Raw genomic sequence first — 20,000 nt, 5'->3', positions numbered from 1 at the left:
AGAAATCCTTTTCCAGAATTTGATTTAAAAAGAAGAATTGTTGCTGCATTCGAGCTGAATATTTAATGATGGCAGCAGAAGGCTGAAAATGCATTCCTCCAGTTAGAAAGGAAGCAAACGCAAGTGAGTTCAACAGTATTACCGCACTACTGCTTTTTCAGATGTTTCTAGGCTATTGAAGGCTTTGAAGTGCAAGATCGTGGAGTGCGCCTAATGTCTACTTAGCTAGCGCATCGGGGTAGCTTAATCTGTGCCATAACATCTTGGGAATATCATCAAAAGCCTTTTCTTATAGAGTTTGTTCGGTTTCAGAAAAGGCCAAAAAGTCCATTTCTGAGCATCCTCAAAAGCAAGTTCTTCTGACCACTAAAATGTTCAGAAAGCAACTTGAGAGCTTTCAAAATTGAAAACTGGCAGCAGTGGTATTCGAACCCACGCCTCCAAAGAGACTGGAGCCTTAATCCAGCGCCTTAGACCGCTCGGCCATGCTACCATGAAAAGGTGGATAATTTGGGATCAAAATGTCCAAGAGATTTCATAAAGAACATTTCTCCTGGCAAGAAATCCTTTTCCAATATTTGATTTAAAAAGAAGAATTGTTGCTGCATTCGAGCTGAATATTTAATGATGGCAGCAGAAGGCTGAAAATGCATTCCTCCAGTTAGAAAGGAAGCAAACGCAAGTGAGTTCAACAGTATTACCGCACTACTGCTTTTTCAGATGTTTCTAGGCTATTGAAGGCTTTGAAGTGCAAGATCGTGGAGTGCGCCTAATGTCTACTTAGCTAGCGCATCGGGGTAGCTTAATCTGTGCCATAACATCTTGGGAATATCATCAAAAGCCTTTTCTTATAGAGTTTGTTCGGTTTCAGAAAAGGCCAAAAAGTCCATTTCTGAGCATCATCAAAAGCAAGTTCTTCTGACCACTAAAATGTTCAGAAAGCAACTTGAGAGCTTTCAAAATTGAAAACTGGCAGCAGTGGGATTCGAACCCACGCCTCCAAAGAGACTGGAGCCTTAATCCAGCGCCTTAGACCGCTCGGCCATGCTACCATGAAAAAGTGGATAATTTGGGATCAAAATGTCCAAGAGATTTCATAAAGAACATTTCTCCTGGCAAGAAATCCTTTTCCAGAATTTGATTTAAAAAGAAGAATTGTTGCTGCATTCGAGCTGAATATTTAATGATGGCAGCAGAAGGCTGAAAATGCATTCCTCCAGTTAGAAAGGAAGCAAACGCAAGTGAGTTCAACAGTATTACCACACTACTGCTTTTTCAGATGTTTCTAGGCTATTGAAGGCTTTGAAGTGCAAGATCGTGGAGTGCGCCTAATGTCTACTTAGCTAGCGCATCGGGGTAGCTTAATCTGTGCCATAACATCTTGGGAATATCATCAAAAGCCTTTTCTTATAGAGTTTGTTCGGTTTCAGAAAAGGCCAAAAAGTCCATTTCTGAGCATCCTCAAAAGCAAGTTCTTCTGACCACTAAAATGTTCAGAAAGCAACTTGAGAGCTTTCAAAATTGAAAACTGGCAGCAGTGGGATTCGAACCCACGCCTCCAAAGAGACTGGAGCCTTAATCCAGCGCCTTAGACCGCTCGGCCATGCTACCATGAAAAAGTGGATAATTTTGGATCAAAATGTCCAAGAGATTTCATAAAGAACATTTCTCCTGGCAAGAAATCCTTTTCCAGAATTTGATTTAAAAAGAAGAATTGTTGCTGCATTCGAGCTGAATATTTAATGATGGCAGCAGAAGGCTGAAAATGCATTCCTCCAGTTAGAAAGGAAGCAAACGCAAGTGAGTTCAACAGTATTACCGCACTACTGCTTTTTCAGATGTTTCTAGGCTATTGAAGGCTTTGAAGTGCAAGATCGTGGAGTGCGCCTAATGTCTACTTAGCTAGCGCATCGGGGTAGCTTAATCTGTGCCATAACATCTTGGGAATATCATCAAAAGCCTTTTCTTATAGAGTTTGTTCGGTTTCAGAAAAGGCCAAAAAGTCCATTTCTGAGCATCATCAAAAGCAAGTTCTTCTGACCACTAAAATGTTCAGAAAGCAACTTGAGAGCTTTCAAAATTGAAAACTGGCAGCAGTGGTATTCGAACCCATGCCTCCAAAGAGACTGGAGCCTTAATCCAGCGCCTTAGACCGCTCGGCCATGCTACCATGAAAGAGTGGATAATTTGGGATCAAAATGTCCAAGAGATTTCATAAATAACATTTCTCCTGGCAAGAAATCCTTTTCCAGAATTTGATTTAAAAAGAAGAATTGTTGCTGCATTCGAGCTGAATATTTAATGATGGCAGCAGAAGGCTGAAAATGCATTCCTCCAGTTAGAAAGGAAGCAAACGCAAGTGAGTTCAACAGTATTACCGCACTACTGCTTTTTCAGATGTTTCTAGGCTATTGAAGGCTTTGAAGTGCAAGATCGTGGAGTGCGCCTAATGTCTACTTAGCTAGCGCATCAGGGTAGCTTAATCTGTGCCATAACATCTTGGGAATATCATCAAAAGCCTTTTCTTATACAGTTTGTTCGGTTTCAGAAAAGGCCAAAAAGTCCATTTCTGAGCATCATCAAAAGCAAGTTCTTCTGACCACTAAAATGTTCAGAAAGCAACTTGAGAGCTTTCAAAATTGAAAACTGGCAGCAGTGGGATTCGAACCCACGCCTCCAAAGAGACTGGAGCCTTAATCCAGCGCCTTAGACCGCTCGGCCATGCTACCATGAAAAAGTGGATAATTTGGGATCAAAATGTCCAAGAGATTTCATAAAGAACATTTCTCCTGGCAAGAAATCCTTTTCCAGAATTTGATTTAAAAAGAAGAATTGCTGCATTCGAGCTGAATATTTAATGATGGCAGCAGAAGGCTGAAAATGCATTCCTCCAGTTAGAAAGGAAGCAAACGCAAGTGAGTTCAACAGTATTACCGCACTACTGCTTTTTCAGATGTTTCTAGGCTATTGAAGGCTTTGAAGTGCAAGATCGTGGAGTGCGCCTAATGTCTACTTAGCTAGCGCATCGGGGTAGCTTAATCTGTGCCATAACATCTTGGGAATATCATCAAAAGCCTTTTCTTATACAGTTTGTTCGGTTTCAGAAAAGGCCAAAAAGTCCATTTCTGAGCATCCTCAAAAGCAAGTTCTTCTGACCACTAAAATGTTCAGAAAGCAACTTGAGAGCTTTCAAAATTGAAAACTGGCAGCAGTGCGATTCGAACCCACGCCTCCAAAGAGACTGGAGCCTTAATCCAGCGCATTAGACCGCTCGGCCATGCTACCATGAAAAAGTGGATAATTTTGGATCAAAATGTCCAAGAGATTTCATAAAGAACATTTCTCCTGGCAAGAAATCCTTTTCCAGAATTTGATTTAAAAAGAAGAATTGTTGCTGCATTCGAGCTGAATATTTAATGATGGCAGCAGAAGGCTGAAAATGCATTCCTCCAGTTAGAAAGGAAGCAAACGCAAGTGAGTTCAACAGTATTACCACACTACTGCTTTTTCAGATGTTTCTAGGCTATTGAAGGCTTTGAAGTGCAAGATCGTGGAGTGCGCCTAATGTCTACTTAGCTAGCGCATCGGGGTAGCTTAATCTGTGCCATAACATCTTGGGAATATCATCAAAAGCCTTTTCTTATAGAGTTTGTTCGGTTTCAGAAAAGGCCAAAAAGTCCATTTCTGAGCATCATCAAAAGCAAGTTCTTCTGACCACTAAAATGTTCAGAAAGCAACTTGAGAGCTTTCAAAATTGAAAACTGGCAGCAGTGGAATTCGAACCCACGCCTCCAAAGAGACTGGAGCCTTAATCCAGCGCCTTAGACCGCTCGGCCATGCTACCATGAAAGAGTGGATAATTTGGGATCAAAATGTCCAAGAGATTTCATAAATAACATTTCTCCTGGCAAGAAATCCTTTTCCAGAATGTGATTTAAAAAGAAGAATTGTTGCTGCATTCGAGCTGAATATTTAATGATGGCAGCAGAAGGCTGAAAATGCATTCCTCCAGTTAGAAAGGAAGCAAACGCAAGTGAGTTCAACAGTATTACCGCACTACTGCTTTTTCAGATGTTTCTAGGCTATTGAAGGCTTTGAAGTGCAAGATCGTGGAGTGTGCCTAATGTCTACTTAGCTAGCGCATCGGGGTAGCTTAATCTGTGCCATAACATCTTGGGAATATCATCAAAAGCCTTTTCTTATAGAGTTTGTTCGGTTTCAGAAAAGGCCAAAAAGTCCATTTCTGAGCATCCTCAAAAGCAAGTTCTTCTGACCACTAAAATGTTCAGAAAGCAACTTGAGAGCTTTCAAAATTGAAAACTGGCAGCAGTGGTATTCGAACCCATGCCTCCAAAGAGACTGGAGCCTTAATCCAGCGCCTTAGACCGCTCGGCCATGCTACCATGAAAGAGTGGATAATTTGGGATCAAAATGTCCAAGAGATTTCATAAATAACATTTCTCCTGGCAAGAAATGCTTTTCCAGAATTTGATTTAAAAAGAAGAATTGTTGCTGCATTCGAGCTGAATATTTAATGATGGCAGCAGAAGGCTGAAAATGCATTCCTCCAGTTAGAAAGGAAGCAAACGCAAGTGAGTTCAACAGTATTACCGCACTACTGCTTTTTCAGATGTTTCTAGGCTATTGAAGGCTTTGAAGTGCAAGATCGTGGAGTGCGCCTAATGTCTACTTAGCTAGCGCATCGGGGTAGCTTAATCTGTGCCATAACATCTTGGGAATATCATCAAAAGCCTTTTCTTATAGAGTTTGTTCGGTTTCAGAAAAGGCCAAAAAGTCCATTTCTGAGCATCATCAAAAGCAAGTTCTTCTGACCACTAAAATGTTCAGAAAGCAACTTGAGAGCTTTCAAAATTGAAAACTGGCAGCAGTGGTATTCGAACCCATGCCTCCAAAGAGACTGGAGCCTTAATCCAGCGCCTTAGACCGCTCGGCCATGCTACCATGAAAGAGTGGATAATTTGGGATCAAAATGTCCAAGAGATTTCATAAATAACATTTCTCCTGGCAAGAAATCCTTTTCCAGAATTTGATTTAAAAAGAAGAATTGCTGCATTCGAGCTGAATATTTAATGATGGCAGCAGAAGGCTGAAAATGCATTCCTCCAGTTAGAAAGGAAGCAAACGCAAGTGAGTTCAACAGTATTACCGCACTACTGCTTTTTCAGATGTTTCTAGGCTATTGAAGGCTTTGAAGTGCAAGATCGTGGAGTGCGCCTAATGTCTACTTAGCTAGCGCATCGGGGTAGCTTAATCTGTGCCATAACATCTTGGGAATATCATCAAAAGCCTTTTCTTATACAGTTTGTTCGGTTTCAGAAAAGGCCAAAAAGTCCATTTCTGAGCATCCTCAAAAGCAAGTTCTTCTGACCACTAAAATGTTCAGAAAGCAACTTGAGAGCTTTCAAAATTGAAAACTGGCAGCAGTGCGATTCGAACCCACGCCTCCAAAGAGACTGGAGCCTTAATTCAGCGCCTCAGACCGCTCGGCCATGCTACCATTAAAGAGTGGATAATTTGGGATCAAAATGTCCAAGAGATTTCATAAATAACATTTCTCCTGGCAAGAAATCCTTTTCCAGAATTTGATTTAAAAAGAAGAATTGTTGCTGCATTCGAGCTGAATATTTAATGATGGCAGCAGAAGGCTGAAAATGCATTCCTCCAGTTAGAAAGGAAGCAAACGCAAGTGAGTTCAACAGTATTACCGCACTACTGCTTTTTCAGATGTTTCTAGGCTATTGAAGGCTTTGAAGTGCAAGATCGTGGAGTGCGCCTAATGTCTACTTAGCTAGCGCATCAGGGTAGCTTAATCTGTGCCATAACATCTTGGGAATATCATCAAAAGCCTTTTCTTATAGAGTTTGTTCGGTTTCAGAAAAGGCCAAAAAGTCCATTTCTGAGCATCATCAAAAGCAAGTTCTTCTGACCACTAAAATGTTCAGAAAGCAACTTGAGAGCTTTCAAAATTGAAAACTGGCAGCAGTGGGATTCGAACCCACGCCTCCAAAGAGACTGGAGCCTTAATCCAGCGCCTTAGACCGCTCGGCCATGCTACCATGAAAAAGTGGATAATTTGGGATCAAAATGTCCAAGAGATTTCATAAAGAACATTTCTCCTGGCAAGAAATCCTTTTCCAGAATTTGATTTAAAAAGAAGAATTGCTGCATTCGAGCTGAATATTTAATGATGGCAGCAGAAGGCTGAAAATGCATTCCTCCAGTTAGAAAGGAAGCAAACGCAAGTGAGTTCAACAGTATTACCGCACTACTGCTTTTTCAGATGTTTCTAGGCTATTGAAGGCTTTGAAGTGCAAGATCGTGGAGTGCGCCTAATGTCTACTTAGCTAGCGCATCGGGGTAGCTTAATCTGTGCCATAACATCTTGGGAATATCATCAAAAGCCTTTTCTTATACAGTTTGTTCGGTTTCAGAAAAGGCCAAAAAGTCCATTTCTGAGCATCCTCAAAAGCAAGTTCTTCTGACCACTAAAATGTTCAGAAAGCAACTTGAGAGCTTTCAAAATTGAAAACTGGCAGCAGTGCGATTCGAACCCACGCCTCCAAAGAGACTGGAGCCTTAATCCAGCGCCTTAGACCGCTCTGCCATGCTACCATGAAAAAGTGGATAATTTTGGATCAAAATGTCCAAGAGATTTCATAAAGAACATTTCTCCTGGCAAGAAATCCTTTTCCAGAATTTGATTTAAAAAGAAGAATTGTTGCTGCATTCGAGCTGAATATTTAATGATGGCAGCAGAAGGCTGAAAATGCATTCCTCCAGTTAGAAAGGAAGCAAACGCAAGTGAGTTCAACAGTATTACCACACTACTGCTTTTTCAGATGTCTCTAGGCTATTGAAGGCTTTGAAGTGCAAGATCGTGGAGTGCGCCTAATGTCTACTTAGCTAGCGCATCGGGGTAGCTTAATCTGTGCCATAACATCTTGGGAATATCATCAAAAGCCTTTTCTTATAGAGTTTGTTCGGTTTCAGAAAAGGCCAAAAAGTCCATTTCTGAGCATCCTCAAAAGCAAGTTCTTCTGACCACTAAAATGTTCAGAAAGCAACTTGAGAGCTTTCAAAATTGAAAACTGGCAGCAGTGGGATTCGAACCCACGCCTCCAAAGAGACTGGAGCCTTAATCCAGCGCCTTAGACCGCTCGGCCATGCTACCATGAAAAAGTGGATAATTTTGGATCAAAATGTCCAAGAGATTTCATAAAGAACATTTCTCCTGGCAAGAAATCCTTTTCCAGAATTTGATTTAAAAAGAAGAATTGTTGCTGCATTCGAGCTGAATATTTAATGATGGCAGCAGAAGGCTGAAAATGCATTCCTCCAGTTAGAAAGGAAGCAAACGCAAGTGAGTTCAACAGTATTACCACACTACTGCTTTTTCAGATGTTTCTAGGCTATTGAAGGCTTTGAAGTGCAAGATCGTGGAGTGCGCCTAATGTCTACTTAGCTAGCGCATCGGGGTAGCTTAATCTGTGCCATAACATCTTGGGATATCATCAAAAGCCTTTTCTTATAGAGTTTGTTCGGTTTCAGAAAAGGCCAAAAAGTCCATTTCTGAGCATCATCAAAAGCAAGTTCTTCTGACCACTAAAATGTTCAGAAAGCAACTTGAGAGCTTTCAAAATTGAAAACTGGCAGCAGTGCGATTCGAACCCACGCCTCCAAAGAGACTGGAGCCTTAATCCAGCGCCTTAGACCGCTCGGCCATGCTACCATGAAAAAGTGGATAATTTGGGATCAAAATGTCCAAGAGATTTCATAAAGAACATTTCTCCTGGCAAGAAATCCTTTTCCAGAATTTGATTTAAAAAGAAGAATTGTTGCTGCATTCGAGCTGAATATTTAATGATGGCAGCAGAAGGCTGAAAATGCATTCCTCCAGTTAGAAAGGAAGCAAACGCAAGTGAGTTCAACAGTATTACCGCACTACTGCCTTTTCAGATGTTTCTAGGCTATTGAAGGCTTTGAAGTGCAAGATCGTGGAGTGCGCCTAATGTCTACTTAGCTAGCGCATCGGGGTAGCTTAATCTGTGCCATAACATCTTGGGATATCATCAAAAGCCTTTTCTTATAGAGTTTGTTCGGTTTCAGAAAAGGCCAAAAAGTCCATTTCTGAGCATCATCAAAAGCAAGTTCTTCTGACCACTAAAATGTTCAGAAAGCAACTTGAGAGCTTTCAAAATTGAAAACTGGCAGCAGTGCGATTCGAACCCACGCCTCCAAAGAGACTGGAGCCTTAATCCAGCGCCTTAGACCGCTCGGCCATGCTACCATGAAAAAGTGGATAATTTGGGATCAAAATGTCCAAGAGATTTCATAAAGAACATTTCTCCTGGCAAGAAATCCTTTTCCAGAATTTGATTTAAAAAGAAGAATTGTTGCTGCATTCGAGCTGAATATTTAATGATGGCAGCAGAAGGCTGAAAATGCATTCCTCCAGTTAGAAAGGAAGCAAACGCAAGTGAGTTCAACAGTATTACCGCACTACTGCCTTTTCAGATGTTTCTAGGCTATTGAAGGCTTTGAAGTGCAAGATCGTGGAGTGCGCCTAATGTCTACTTAGCTAGCGCATCAGGGTAGCTTAATCTGTGCCATAACATCTTGGGAATATCATCAAAAGCCTTTTCTTATAGAGTTTGTTCGGTTTCAGAAAAGGCCAAAAAGTCCATTTCTGAGCATCATCAAAAGCAAGTTCTTCTGACCACTAAAATGTTCAGAAAGCAACTTGAGAGCTTTCAAAATTGAAAACTGGCAGCAGTGGGATTCGAACCCACGCCTCCAAAGAGACTGGAGCCTTAATCCAGCGCCTTAGACCGCTCGGCCATGCTACCATGAAAAAGTGGATAATTTTGGATCAAAATGTCCAAGAGATTTCATAAAGAACATTTCTCCTGGCAAGAAATCCTTTTCCAGAATTTGATTTAAAAAGAAGAATTGTTGCTGCATTCGAGCTGAATATGTAATGATGGCAGCAGAAGGCTGAAAATGCATTCCTCCAGTTAGAAAGGAAGCAAACGCAAGTGAGTTCAACAGTATTACCGCACTACTGCTTTTTCAGATGTTTCTAGGCTATTGAAGGCTTTGAAGTGCAAGATCGTGGAGTGCGCCTAATGTCTACTTAGCTAGCGCATCAGGGTAGCTTAATCTGTGCCATAACATCTTGGGAATATCATCAAAAGCCTTTTCTTATAGAGTTTGTTCGGTTTCAGAAAAGGCCAAAAAGTCCATTTCTGAGCATCATCAAAAGCAAGTTCTTCTGACCACTAAAATGTTCAGAAAGCAACTTGAGAGCTTTCAAAATTGAAAACTGGCAGCAGTGCGATTCGAACCCACGCCTCCAAAGAGACTGGAGCCTTAATCCAGCGCCTTAGACCGCTCGGCCATGCTACCATGAAAAAGTGGATAATTTGGGATCAAAATGTCCAAGAGATTTCATAAAGAACATTTCTCCTGGCAAGAAATCCTTTTCCAGAATTTGATTTAAAAAGAAGAATTGTTGCTGCATTCGAGCTGAATATTTAATGATGGCAGCAGAAGGCTGAAAATGCATTCCTCCAGTTAGAAAGGAAGCAAACGCAAGTGAGTTCAACAGTATTACCGCACTACTGCCTTTTCAGATGTTTCTAGGCTATTGAAGGCTTTGAAGTGCAAGATCGTGGAGTGCGCCTAATGTCTACTTAGCTAGCGCATCAGGGTAGCTTAATCTGTGCCATAACATCTTGGGAATATCATCAAAAGCCTTTTCTTATAGAGTTTGTTCGGTTTCAGAAAAGGCCAAAAAGTCCATTTCTGAGCATCATCAAAAGCAAGTTCTTCTGACCACTAAAATGTTCAGAAAGCAACTTGAGAGCTTTCAAAATTGAAAACTGGCAGCAGTGGGATTCGAACCCACGCCTCCAAAGAGACTGGAGCCTTAATCCAGCGCCTTAGACCGCTCGGCCATGCTACCATGAAAAAGTGGATAATTTTGGATCAAAATGTCCAAGAGATTTCATAAAGAACATTTCTCCTGGCAAGAAATCCTTTTCCAGAATTTGATTTAAAAAGAAGAATTGTTGCTGCATTCGAGCTGAATATGTAATGATGGCAGCAGAAGGCTGAAAATGCATTCCTCCAGTTAGAAAGGAAGCAAACGCAAGTGAGTTCAACAGTATTACCGCACTACTGCTTTTTCAGATGTTTCTAGGCTATTGAAGGCTTTGAAGTGCAAGATCGTGGAGTGCGCCTAATGTCTACTTAGCTAGCGCATCAGGGTAGCTTAATCTGTGCCATAACATCTTGGGAATATCATCAAAAGCCTTTTCTTATACAGTTTGTTCGGTTTCAGAAAAGGCCAAAAAGTCCATTTCTGAGCATCATCAAAAGCAAGTTCTTCTGACCACTAAAATGTTCAGAAAGCAACTTGAGAGCTTTCAAAATTGAAAACTGGCAGCAGTGGGATTCGAACCCACACCTCCAAAGAGACTGGAGCCTTAATCCAGCGCCTTAGACCGCTCGGCCATGCTACCATGAAAAAGTGGATAATGTGGGATCAAAATGTCCAAGAGATTTCATAAAGAACATTTCTCCTGGCAAGAAATCCTTTTCCAGAATTTGATTTAAAAAGAAGAATTGTTGCTGCATTCGAGCTGAATATTTAATGATGGCAGCAGAAGGCTGAAAATGCATTCCTCCAGTTAGAAAGGAAGCAAACGCAAGTGAGTTCAACAGTATTACCACACTACTGCTTTTTCAGATGTTTCTAGGCTATTGAAGGCTTTGAAGTGCAAGATCGTGGAGTGCGCCTAATGTCTACTTAGCTAGCGCATCGGGGTAGCTTAATCTGTGCCATAACATCTTGGGAATATCATCAAAAGCCTTTTCTTATAGAGTTTGTTCGGTTTCAGAAAAGGCCAAAAAGTCCGTTTCTGAGCATCATCAAAAGCAAGTTCTTCTGACCACTAAAATGTTCAGAAAGCAACTTGAGAGCTTTCAGAATTGAAAACTGGCAGCAGTGGGATTTGAACCCACGCCTCCAAAGAGACTGGAGCCTTAATCCAGCGCCTTAGACCGCTCGGCCATGCTACCATGAAAAAGTGGATAATGTGGGATCAAAATGTCCAAGAGATTTCATAAAGAACATTTCTCCTGGCAAGAAATCCTTTTCCAGAATTTGATTTAAAAAGAAGAATTGTTGCTGCATTCGAGCTGAATATTTAATGATGGCAGCAGAAGGCTGAAAATGCATTCCTCCAGTTAGAAAGGAAGCAAACGCAAGTGAGTTCAACAGTATTACCACACTACTGCTTTTTCAGATGTTTCTAGGCTATTGAAGGCTTTGAAGTGCAAGATCGTGGAGTGCGCCTAATGTCTACTTAGCTAGCGCATCGGGGTAGCTTAATCTGTGCCATAACATCTTGGGAATATCATCAAAAGCCTTTTCTTATAGAGTTTGTTCGGTTTCAGAAAAGGCCAAAAAGTCCGTTTCTGAGCATCATCAAAAGCAAGTTCTTCTGACCACTAAAATGTTCAGAAAGCAACTTGAGAGCTTTCAAAATTGAAAACTGGCAGCAGTGGGATTCGAACCCACGCCTCCAAAGAGACTGGAGCCTTAATCCAGCGCATTAGACCGCTCGGCCATGCTACCATGAAAAAGTGGATAATTTTGGATCAAAATGTCCAAGAGATTTCATAAAGAACATTTCTCCTGGCAAGAAATCCTTTTCCAGAATTTGATTTAAAAAGAAGAATTGTTGCTGCATTCGAGCTGAATATTTAATGATGGCAGCAGAAGGCTGAAAATGCATTCCTCCAGTTAGAAAGGAAGCAAACGCAAGTGAGTTCAACAGTATTACCGCACTACTGCTTTTTCAGATGTTTCTAGGCTATTGAAGGCTTTGAAGTGCAAGATCGTGGAGTGCGCCTAATGTCTACTTAGCTAGCGCATCGGGGTAGCTTAATCTGTGCCATAACATCTTGGGAATATCATCAAAAGCCTTTTCTTATAGAGTTTGTTCGGTTTCAGAAAAGGCCAAAAAGTCCATTTCTGAGCATCATCAAAAGCAAGTTCTTCTGACCACTAAAATGTTCAGAAAGCAACTTGAGAGCTTTCAAAATTGAAAACTGGCAGCAGTGGAATTCGAACCCACGCCTCCAAAGAGACTGGAGCCTTAATCCAGCGCCTTAGACCGCTCGGCCATGCTACCATGAAAAAGTGGATAATTTTGGATCAAAATGTCCAAGAGATTTCATAAAGAACATTTCTCCTGGCAAGAAATCCTTTTCCAGAATTTGATTTAAAAAGAAGAATTGTTGCTGCATTCGAGCTGAATATTTAATGATGGCAGCAGAAGGCTGAAAATGCATTCCTCCAGTTAGAAAGGAAGCAAACGCAAGTGAGTTCAACAGTATTACCGCACTACTGCTTTTTCAGATGTTTCTAGGCTATTGAAGGCTTTGAAGTGCAAGATCGTGGAGTGCGCCTAATGTCTACTTAGCTAGCGCATCAGGGTAGCTTAATCTGTGCCATAACATCTTGGGAATATCATCAAAAGCCTTTTCTTATACAGTTTGTTCGGTTTCAGAAAAGGCCAAAAAGTCCATTTCTGAGCATCATCAAAAGCAAGTTCTTCTGACCACTAAAATGTTCAGAAAGCAACTTGAGAGCTTTCAAAATTGAAAACTGGCAGCAGTGGGATTCGAACCCACGCCTCCAAAGAGACTGGAGCCTTAATCCAGCGCCTTAGACCGCTCGGCCATGCTACCATGAAAAAGTGGATAATTTGGGATCAAAATGTCCAAGAGATTTCATAAAGAACATTTCTCCTGGCAAGAAATCCTTTTCCAGAATTTGATTTAAAAAGAAGAATTGCTGCATTCGAGCTGAATATTTAATGATGGCAGCAGAAGGCTGAAAATGCATTCCTCCAGTTAGAAAGGAAGCAAACGCAAGTGAGTTCAACAGTATTACCGCACTACTGCTTTTTCAGATGTTTCTAGGCTATTGAAGGCTTTGAAGTGCAAGATCGTGGAGTGCGCCTAATGTCTACTTAGCTAGCGCATCGGGGTAGCTTAATCTGTGCCATAACATCTTGGGAATATCATCAAAAGCCTTTTCTTATACAGTTTGTTCGGTTTCAGAAAAGGCCAAAAAGTCCATTTCTGAGCATCCTCAAAAGCAAGTTCTTCTGACCACTAAAATGTTCAGAAAGCAACTTGAGAGCTTTCAAAATTGAAAACTGGCAGCAGTGCGATTCGAACCCACGCCTCCAAAGAGACTGGAGCCTTAATCCAGCGCATTAGACCGCTCGGCCATGCTACCATGAAAAAGTGGATAATTTTGGATCAAAATGTCCAAGAGATTTCATAAAGAACATTTCTCCTGGCAAGAAATCCTTTTCCAGAATTTGATTTAAAAAGAAGAATTGTTGCTGCATTCGAGCTGAATATTTAATGATGGCAGCAGAAGGCTGAAAATGCATTCCTCCAGTTAGAAAGGAAGCAAACGCAAGTGAGTTCAACAGTATTACCACACTACTGCTTTTTCAGATGTTTCTAGGCTATTGAAGGCTTTGAAGTGCAAGATCGTGGAGTGCGCCTAATGTCTACTTAGCTAGCGCATCGGGGTAGCTTAATCTGTGCCATAACATCTTGGGAATATCATCAAAAGCCTTTTCTTATAGAGTTTGTTCGGTTTCAGAAAAGGCCAAAAAGTCCATTTCTGAGCATCATCAAAAGCAAGTTCTTCTGACCACTAAAATGTTCAGAAAGCAACTTGAGAGCTTTCAAAATTGAAAACTGGCAGCAGTGGAATTCGAACCCACGCCTCCAAAGAGACTGGAGCCTTAATCCAGCGCCTTAGACCGCTCGGCCATGCTACCATGAAAGAGTGGATAATTTGGGATCAAAATGTCCAAGAGATTTCATAAATAACATTTCTCCTGGCAAGAAATCCTTTTCCAGAATGTGATTTAAAAAGAAGAATTGTTGCTGCATTCGAGCTGAATATTTAATGATGGCAGCAGAAGGCTGAAAATGCATTCCTCCAGTTAGAAAGGAAGCAAACGCAAGTGAGTTCAACAGTATTACCGCACTACTGCTTTTTCAGATGTTTCTAGGCTATTGAAGGCTTTGAAGTGCAAGATCGTGGAGTGTGCCTAATGTCTACTTAGCTAGCGCATCGGGGTAGCTTAATCTGTGCCATAACATCTTGGGAATATCATCAAAAGCCTTTTCTTATAGAGTTTGTTCGGTTTCAGAAAAGGCCAAAAAGTCCATTTCTGAGCATCCTCAAAAGCAAGTTCTTCTGACCACTAAAATGTTCAGAAAGCAACTTGAGAGCTTTCAAAATTGAAAACTGGCAGCAGTGGTATTCGAACCCATGCCTCCAAAGAGACTGGAGCCTTAATCCAGCGCCTTAGACCGCTCGGCCATGCTACCATGAAAGAGTGGATAATTTGGGATCAAAATGTCCAAGAGATTTCATAAATAACATTTCTCCTGGCAAGAAATGCTTTTCCAGAATTTGATTTAAAAAGAAGAATTGTTGCTGCATTCGAGCTGAATATTTAATGATGGCAGCAGAAGGCTGAAAATGCATTCCTCCAGTTAGAAAGGAAGCAAACGCAAGTGAGTTCAACAGTATTACCGCACTACTGCTTTTTCAGATGTTTCTAGGCTATTGAAGGCTTTGAAGTGCAAGATCGTGGAGTGCGCCTAATGTCTACTTAGCTAGCGCATCGGGGTAGCTTAATCTGTGCCATAACATCTTGGGAATATCATCAAAAGCCTTTTCTTATAGAGTTTGTTCGGTTTCAGAAAAGGCCAAAAAGTCCATTTCTGAGCATCATCAAAAGCAAGTTCTTCTGACCACTAAAATGTTCAGAAAGCAACTTGAGAGCTTTCAAAATTGAAAACTGGCAGCAGTGGTATTCGAACCCATGCCTCCAAAGAGACTGGAGCCTTAATCCAGCGCCTTAGACCGCTCGGCCATGCTACCATGAAAGAGTGGATAATTTGGGATCAAAATGTCCAAGAGATTTCATAAATAACATTTCTCCTGGCAAGAAATCCTTTTCCAGAATTTGATTTAAAAAGAAGAATTGCTGCATTCGAGCTGAATATTTAATGATGGCAGCAGAAGGCTGAAAATGCATTCCTCCAGTTAGAAAGGAAGCAAACGCAAGTGAGTTCAACAGTATTACCGCACTACTGCTTTTTCAGATGTTTCTAGGCTATTGAAGGCTTTGAAGTGCAAGATCGTGGAGTGCGCCTAATGTCTACTTAGCTAGCGCATCGGGGTAGCTTAATCTGTGCCATAACATCTTGGGAATATCATCAAAAGCCTTTTCTTATACAGTTTGTTCGGTTTCAGAAAAGGCCAAAAAGTCCATTTCTGAGCATCCTCAAAAGCAAGTTCTTCTGACCACTAAAATGTTCAGAAAGCAACTTGAGAGCTTTCAAAATTGAAAACTGGCAGCAGTGCGATTCGAACCCACGCCTCCAAAGAGACTGGAGCCTTAATTCAGCGCCTCAGACCGCTCGGCCATGCTACCATTAAAGAGTGGATAATTTGGGATCAAAATGTCCAAGAGATTTCATAAATAACATTTCTCCTGGCAAGAAATCCTTTTCCAGAATTTGATTTAAAAAGAAGAATTGTTGCTGCATTCGAGCTGAATATTTAATGATGGCAGCAGAAGGCTGAAAATGCATTCCTCCAGTTAGAAAGGAAGCAAACGCAAGTGAGTTCAACAGTATTACCGCACTACTGCTTTTTCAGATGTTTCTAGGCTATTGAAGGCTTTGAAGTGCAAGATCGTGGAGTGCGCCTAATGTCTACTTAGCTAGCGCATCAGGGTAGCTTAATCTGTGCCATAACATCTTGGGAATATCATCAAAAGCCTTTTCTTATACAGTTTGTTCGGTTTCAGAAAAGGCCAAAAAGTCCATTTCTGAGCATCATCAAAAGCAAGTTCTTCTGACCACTAAAATGTTCAGAAAGCAACTTGAGAGCTTTCAAAATTGAAAACTGGCAGCAGTGGGATTCGAACCCACGCCTCCAAAGAGACTGGAGCCTTAATCCAGCGCCTTAGACCGCTCGGCCATGCTACCATGAAAAAGTGGATAATTTGGGATCAAAATGTCCAAGAGATTTCATAAAGAACATTTCTCCTGGCAAGAAATCCTTTTCCAGAATTTGATTTAAAAAGAAGAATTGCTGCATTCGAGCTGAATATTTAATGATGGCAGCAGAAGGCTGAAAATGCATTCCTCCAGTTAGAAAGGAAGCAAACGCAAGTGAGTTCAACAGTATTACCGCACTACTGCTTTTTCAGATGTTTCTAGGCTATTGAAGGCTTTGAAGTGCAAGATCGTGGAGTGCGCCTAATGTCTACTTAGCTAGCGCATCGGGGTAGCTTAATCTGTGCCATAACATCTTGGGAATATCATCAAAAGCCTTTTCTTATACAGTTTGTTCGGTTTCAGAAAAGGCCAAAAAGTCCATTTCTGAGCATCCTCAAAAGCAAGTTCTTCTGACCACTAAAATGTTCAGAAAGCAACTTGAGAGCTTTCAAAATTGAAAACTGGCAGCAGTGCGATTCGAACCCACGCCTCCAAAGAGACTGGAGCCTTAATCCAGCGCCTTAGACCGCTCTGCCATGCTACCATGAAAAAGTGGATAATTTTGGATCAAAATGTCCAAGAGATTTCATAAAGAACATTTCTCCTGGCAAGAAATCCTTTTCCAGAATTTGATTTAAAAAGAAGAATTGTTGCTGCATTCGAGCTGAATATTTAATGATGGCAGCAGAAGGCTGAAAATGCATTCCTCCAGTTAGAAAGGAAGCAAACGCAAGTGAGTTCAACAGTATTACCACACTACTGCTTTTTCAGATGTCTCTAGGCTATTGAAGGCTTTGAAGTGCAAGATCGTGGAGTGCGCCTAATGTCTACTTAGCTAGCGCATCGGGGTAGCTTAATCTGTGCCATAACATCTTGGGAATATCATCAAAAGCCTTTTCTTATAGAGTTTGTTCGGTTTCAGAAAAGGCCAAAAAGTCCATTTCTGAGCATCCTCAAAAGCAAGTTCTTCTGACCACTAAAATGTTCAGAAAGCAACTTGAGAGCTTTCAAAATTGAAAACTGGCAGCAGTGGGATTCGAACCCACGCCTCCAAAGAGACTGGAGCCTTAATCCAGCGCCTTAGACCGCTCGGCCATGCTACCATGAAAAAGTGGATAATTTTGGATCAAAATGTCCAAGAGATTTCATAAAGAACATTTCTCCTGGCAAGAAATCCTTTTCCAGAATTTGATTTAAAAAGAAGAATTGTTGCTGCATTCGAGCTGAATATTTAATGATGGCAGCAGAAGGCTGAAAATGCATTCCTCCAGTTAGAAAGGAAGCAAACGCAAGTGAGTTCAACAGTATTACCACACTACTGCTTTTTCAGATGTTTCTAGGCTATTGAAGGCTTTGAAGTGCAAGATCGTGGAGTGCGCCTAATGTCTACTTAGCTAGCGCATCGGGGTAGCTTAATCTGTGCCATAACATCTTGGGATATCATCAAAAGCCTTTTCTTATAGAGTTTGTTCGGTTTCAGAAAAGGCCAAAAAGTCCATTTCTGAGCATCATCAAAAGCAAGTTCTTCTGACCACTAAAATGTTCAGAAAGCAACTTGAGAGCTTTCAAAATTGAAAACTGGCAGCAGTGCGATTCGAACCCACGCCTCCAAAGAGACTGGAGCCTTAATCCAGCGCCTTAGACCGCTCGGCCATGCTACCATGAAAAAGTGGATAATTTGGGATCAAAATGTCCAAGAGATTTCATAAAGAACATTTCTCCTGGCAAGAAATCCTTTTCCAGAATTTGATTTAAAAAGAAGAATTGTTGCTGCATTCGAGCTGAATATTTAATGATGGCAGCAGAAGGCTGAAAATGCATTCCTCCAGTTAGAAAGGAAGCAAACGCAAGTGAGTTCAACAGTATTACCGCACTACTGCCTTTTCAGATGTTTCTAGGCTATTGAAGGCTTTGAAGTGCAAGATCGTGGAGTGCGCCTAATGTCTACTTAGCTAGCGCATCGGGGTAGCTTAATCTGTGCCATAACATCTTGGGATATCATCAAAAGCCTTTTCTTATAGAGTTTGTTCGGTTTCAGAAAAGGCCAAAAAGTCCATTTCTGAGCATCATCAAAAGCAAGTTCTTCTGACCACTAAAATGTTCAGAAAGCAACTTGAGAGCTTTCAAAATTGAAAACTGGCAGCAGTGCGATTCGAACCCACGCCTCCAAAGAGACTGGAGCCTTAATCCAGCGCCTTAGACCGCTCGGCCATGCTACCATGAAAAAGTGGATAATTTGGGATCAAAATGTCCAAGAGATTTCATAAAGAACATTTCTCCTGGCAAGAAATCCTTTTCCAGAATTTGATTTAAAAAGAAGAATTGTTGCTGCATTCGAGCTGAATATTTAATGATGGCAGCAGAAGGCTGAAAATGCATTCCTCCAGTTAGAAAGGAAGCAAACGCAAGTGAGTTCAACAGTATTACCGCACTACTGCCTTTTCAGATGTTTCTAGGCTATTGAAGGCTTTGAAGTGCAAGATCGTGGAGTGCGCCTAATGTCTACTTAGCTAGCGCATCAGGGTAGCTTAATCTGTGCCATAACATCTTGGGAATATCATCAAAAGCCTTTTCTTATAGAGTTTGTTCGGTTTCAGAAAAGGCCAAAAAGTCCATTTCTGAGCATCATCAAAAGCAAGTTCTTCTGACCACTAAAATGTTCAGAAAGCAACTTGAGAGCTTTCAAAATTGAAAACTGGCAGCAGTGGGATTCGAACCCACGCCTCCAAAGAGACTGGAGCTTTAATCCAGCGCCTTAGACCGCTCGGCCATGCTACCATGAAAAAGTGGATAATTTTGGATCAAAATGTCCAAGAGATTTCATAAAGAACATTTCTCCTGGCAAGAAATCCTTTTCCAGAATTTGATTTAAAAAGAAGAATTGTTGCTGCATTCGAGCTGAATATGTAATGATGGCAGCAGAAGGCTGAAAATGCATTCCTCCAGTTAGAAAGGAAGCAAACGCAAGTGAGTTCAACAGTATTACCGCACTACTGCTTTTTCAGATGTTTCTAGGCTATTGAAGGCTTTGAAGTGCAAGATCGTGGAGTGCGCCTAATGTCTACTTAGCTAGCGCATCAGGGTAGCTTAATCTGTGCCATAACATCTTGGGAATATCATCAAAAGCCTTTTCTTATAGAGTTTGTTCGGTTTCAGAAAAGGCCAAAAAGTCCATTTCTGAGCATCATCAAAAGCAAGTTCTTCTGACCACTAAAATGTTCAGAAAGCAACTTGAGAGCTTTCAAAATTGAAAACTGGCAGCAGTGCGATTCGAACCCACGCCTCCAAAGAGACTGGAGCCTTAATCCAGCGCCTTAGACCGCTCGGCCATGCTACCATGAAAAAGTGGATAATTTGGGATCAAAATGTCCAAGAGATTTCATAAAGAACATTTCTCCTGGCAAGAAATCCTTTTCCAGAATTTGATTTAAAAAGAAGAATTGTTGCTGCATTCGAGCTGAATATTTAATGATGGCAGCAGAAGGCTGAAAATGCATTCCTCCAGTTAGAAAGGAAGCAAACGCAAGTGAGTTCAACAGTATTACCGCACTACTGCCTTTTCAGATGTTTCTAGGCTATTGAAGGCTTTGAAGTGCAAGATCGTGGAGTGCGCCTAATGTCTACTTAGCTAGCGCATCAGGGTAGCTTAATCTGTGCCATAACATCTTGGGAATATCATCAAAAGCCTTTTCTTATAGAGTTTGTTCGGTTTCAGAAAAGGCCAAAAAGTCCATTTCTGAGCATCATCAAAAGCAAGTTCTTCTGACCACTAAAATGTTCAGAAAGCAACTTGAGAGCTTTCAAAATTGAAAACTGGCAGCAGTGGGATTCGAACCCACGCCTCCAAAGAGACTGGAGCC

The 20,000-nt window shown here is 41.2% G+C and overlaps 12 non-coding genes across 12 annotated transcripts in view; all 12 read right to left on the bottom strand.

Moving 5' to 3' along the window:
• Nucleotides 1-970: 970 nt before the first annotated feature.
• TRNAL-AAG (transfer RNA leucine (anticodon AAG)) lies at nt 971-1,052 on the bottom strand. Its single transcript has one exon. It is a non-coding gene; the product is annotated as a tRNA-Leu (tRNA).
• Nucleotides 1,053-1,529: 477 nt separating this feature from the next.
• TRNAL-AAG (transfer RNA leucine (anticodon AAG)) lies at nt 1,530-1,611 on the bottom strand. Its single transcript has one exon. It is a non-coding gene; the product is annotated as a tRNA-Leu (tRNA).
• Nucleotides 1,612-2,647: 1,036 nt separating this feature from the next.
• On the bottom strand, nt 2,648-2,729 carry TRNAL-AAG (transfer RNA leucine (anticodon AAG)). The gene has a single exon. It is a non-coding gene; the product is annotated as a tRNA-Leu (tRNA).
• Nucleotides 2,730-5,995: 3,266 nt separating this feature from the next.
• On the bottom strand, nt 5,996-6,077 carry TRNAL-AAG (transfer RNA leucine (anticodon AAG)). Its single transcript has one exon. It is a non-coding gene; the product is annotated as a tRNA-Leu (tRNA).
• A 1,033-nt stretch (nt 6,078-7,110) lies between these two features.
• Nucleotides 7,111-7,192, bottom strand: TRNAL-AAG (transfer RNA leucine (anticodon AAG)). Its single transcript has one exon. It is a non-coding gene; the product is annotated as a tRNA-Leu (tRNA).
• Nucleotides 7,193-8,785: 1,593 nt separating this feature from the next.
• Nucleotides 8,786-8,867, bottom strand: TRNAL-AAG (transfer RNA leucine (anticodon AAG)). Its single transcript has one exon. It is a non-coding gene; the product is annotated as a tRNA-Leu (tRNA).
• A 1,036-nt stretch (nt 8,868-9,903) lies between these two features.
• On the bottom strand, nt 9,904-9,985 carry TRNAL-AAG (transfer RNA leucine (anticodon AAG)). The gene has a single exon. It is a non-coding gene; the product is annotated as a tRNA-Leu (tRNA).
• Nucleotides 9,986-12,698: 2,713 nt separating this feature from the next.
• Nucleotides 12,699-12,780, bottom strand: TRNAL-AAG (transfer RNA leucine (anticodon AAG)). Its single transcript has one exon. It is a non-coding gene; the product is annotated as a tRNA-Leu (tRNA).
• Nucleotides 12,781-16,046: 3,266 nt separating this feature from the next.
• TRNAL-AAG (transfer RNA leucine (anticodon AAG)) lies at nt 16,047-16,128 on the bottom strand. The gene has a single exon. It is a non-coding gene; the product is annotated as a tRNA-Leu (tRNA).
• Nucleotides 16,129-17,161: 1,033 nt separating this feature from the next.
• TRNAL-AAG (transfer RNA leucine (anticodon AAG)) lies at nt 17,162-17,243 on the bottom strand. Its single transcript has one exon. It is a non-coding gene; the product is annotated as a tRNA-Leu (tRNA).
• Nucleotides 17,244-18,836: 1,593 nt separating this feature from the next.
• TRNAF-AAA (transfer RNA phenylalanine (anticodon AAA)) lies at nt 18,837-18,918 on the bottom strand. Its single transcript has one exon. It is a non-coding gene; the product is annotated as a tRNA-Phe (tRNA).
• Nucleotides 18,919-19,954: 1,036 nt separating this feature from the next.
• TRNAL-AAG (transfer RNA leucine (anticodon AAG)) overlaps nt 19,955-20,000 on the bottom strand; it is an 82-nt gene continuing 36 nt past the window's right edge. Inside the window, exon 1 of the tRNA in view lies at nt 19,955-20,000. This exon is cut by the window's right edge and continues 36 nt beyond it. This is a non-coding gene — a tRNA (tRNA-Leu).

The sequence above is a fragment of the Eleutherodactylus coqui genome, chromosome 13, assembly GCF_035609145.1.
Source record: "Eleutherodactylus coqui strain aEleCoq1 chromosome 13, aEleCoq1.hap1, whole genome shotgun sequence".
Taxonomy (NCBI): domain Eukaryota; kingdom Metazoa; phylum Chordata; class Amphibia; order Anura; family Eleutherodactylidae; genus Eleutherodactylus; species Eleutherodactylus coqui.
The sequence above is the reverse complement of the archived record's forward strand: the minus strand, read 5'-3'. Positions and strand labels throughout refer to the sequence as shown.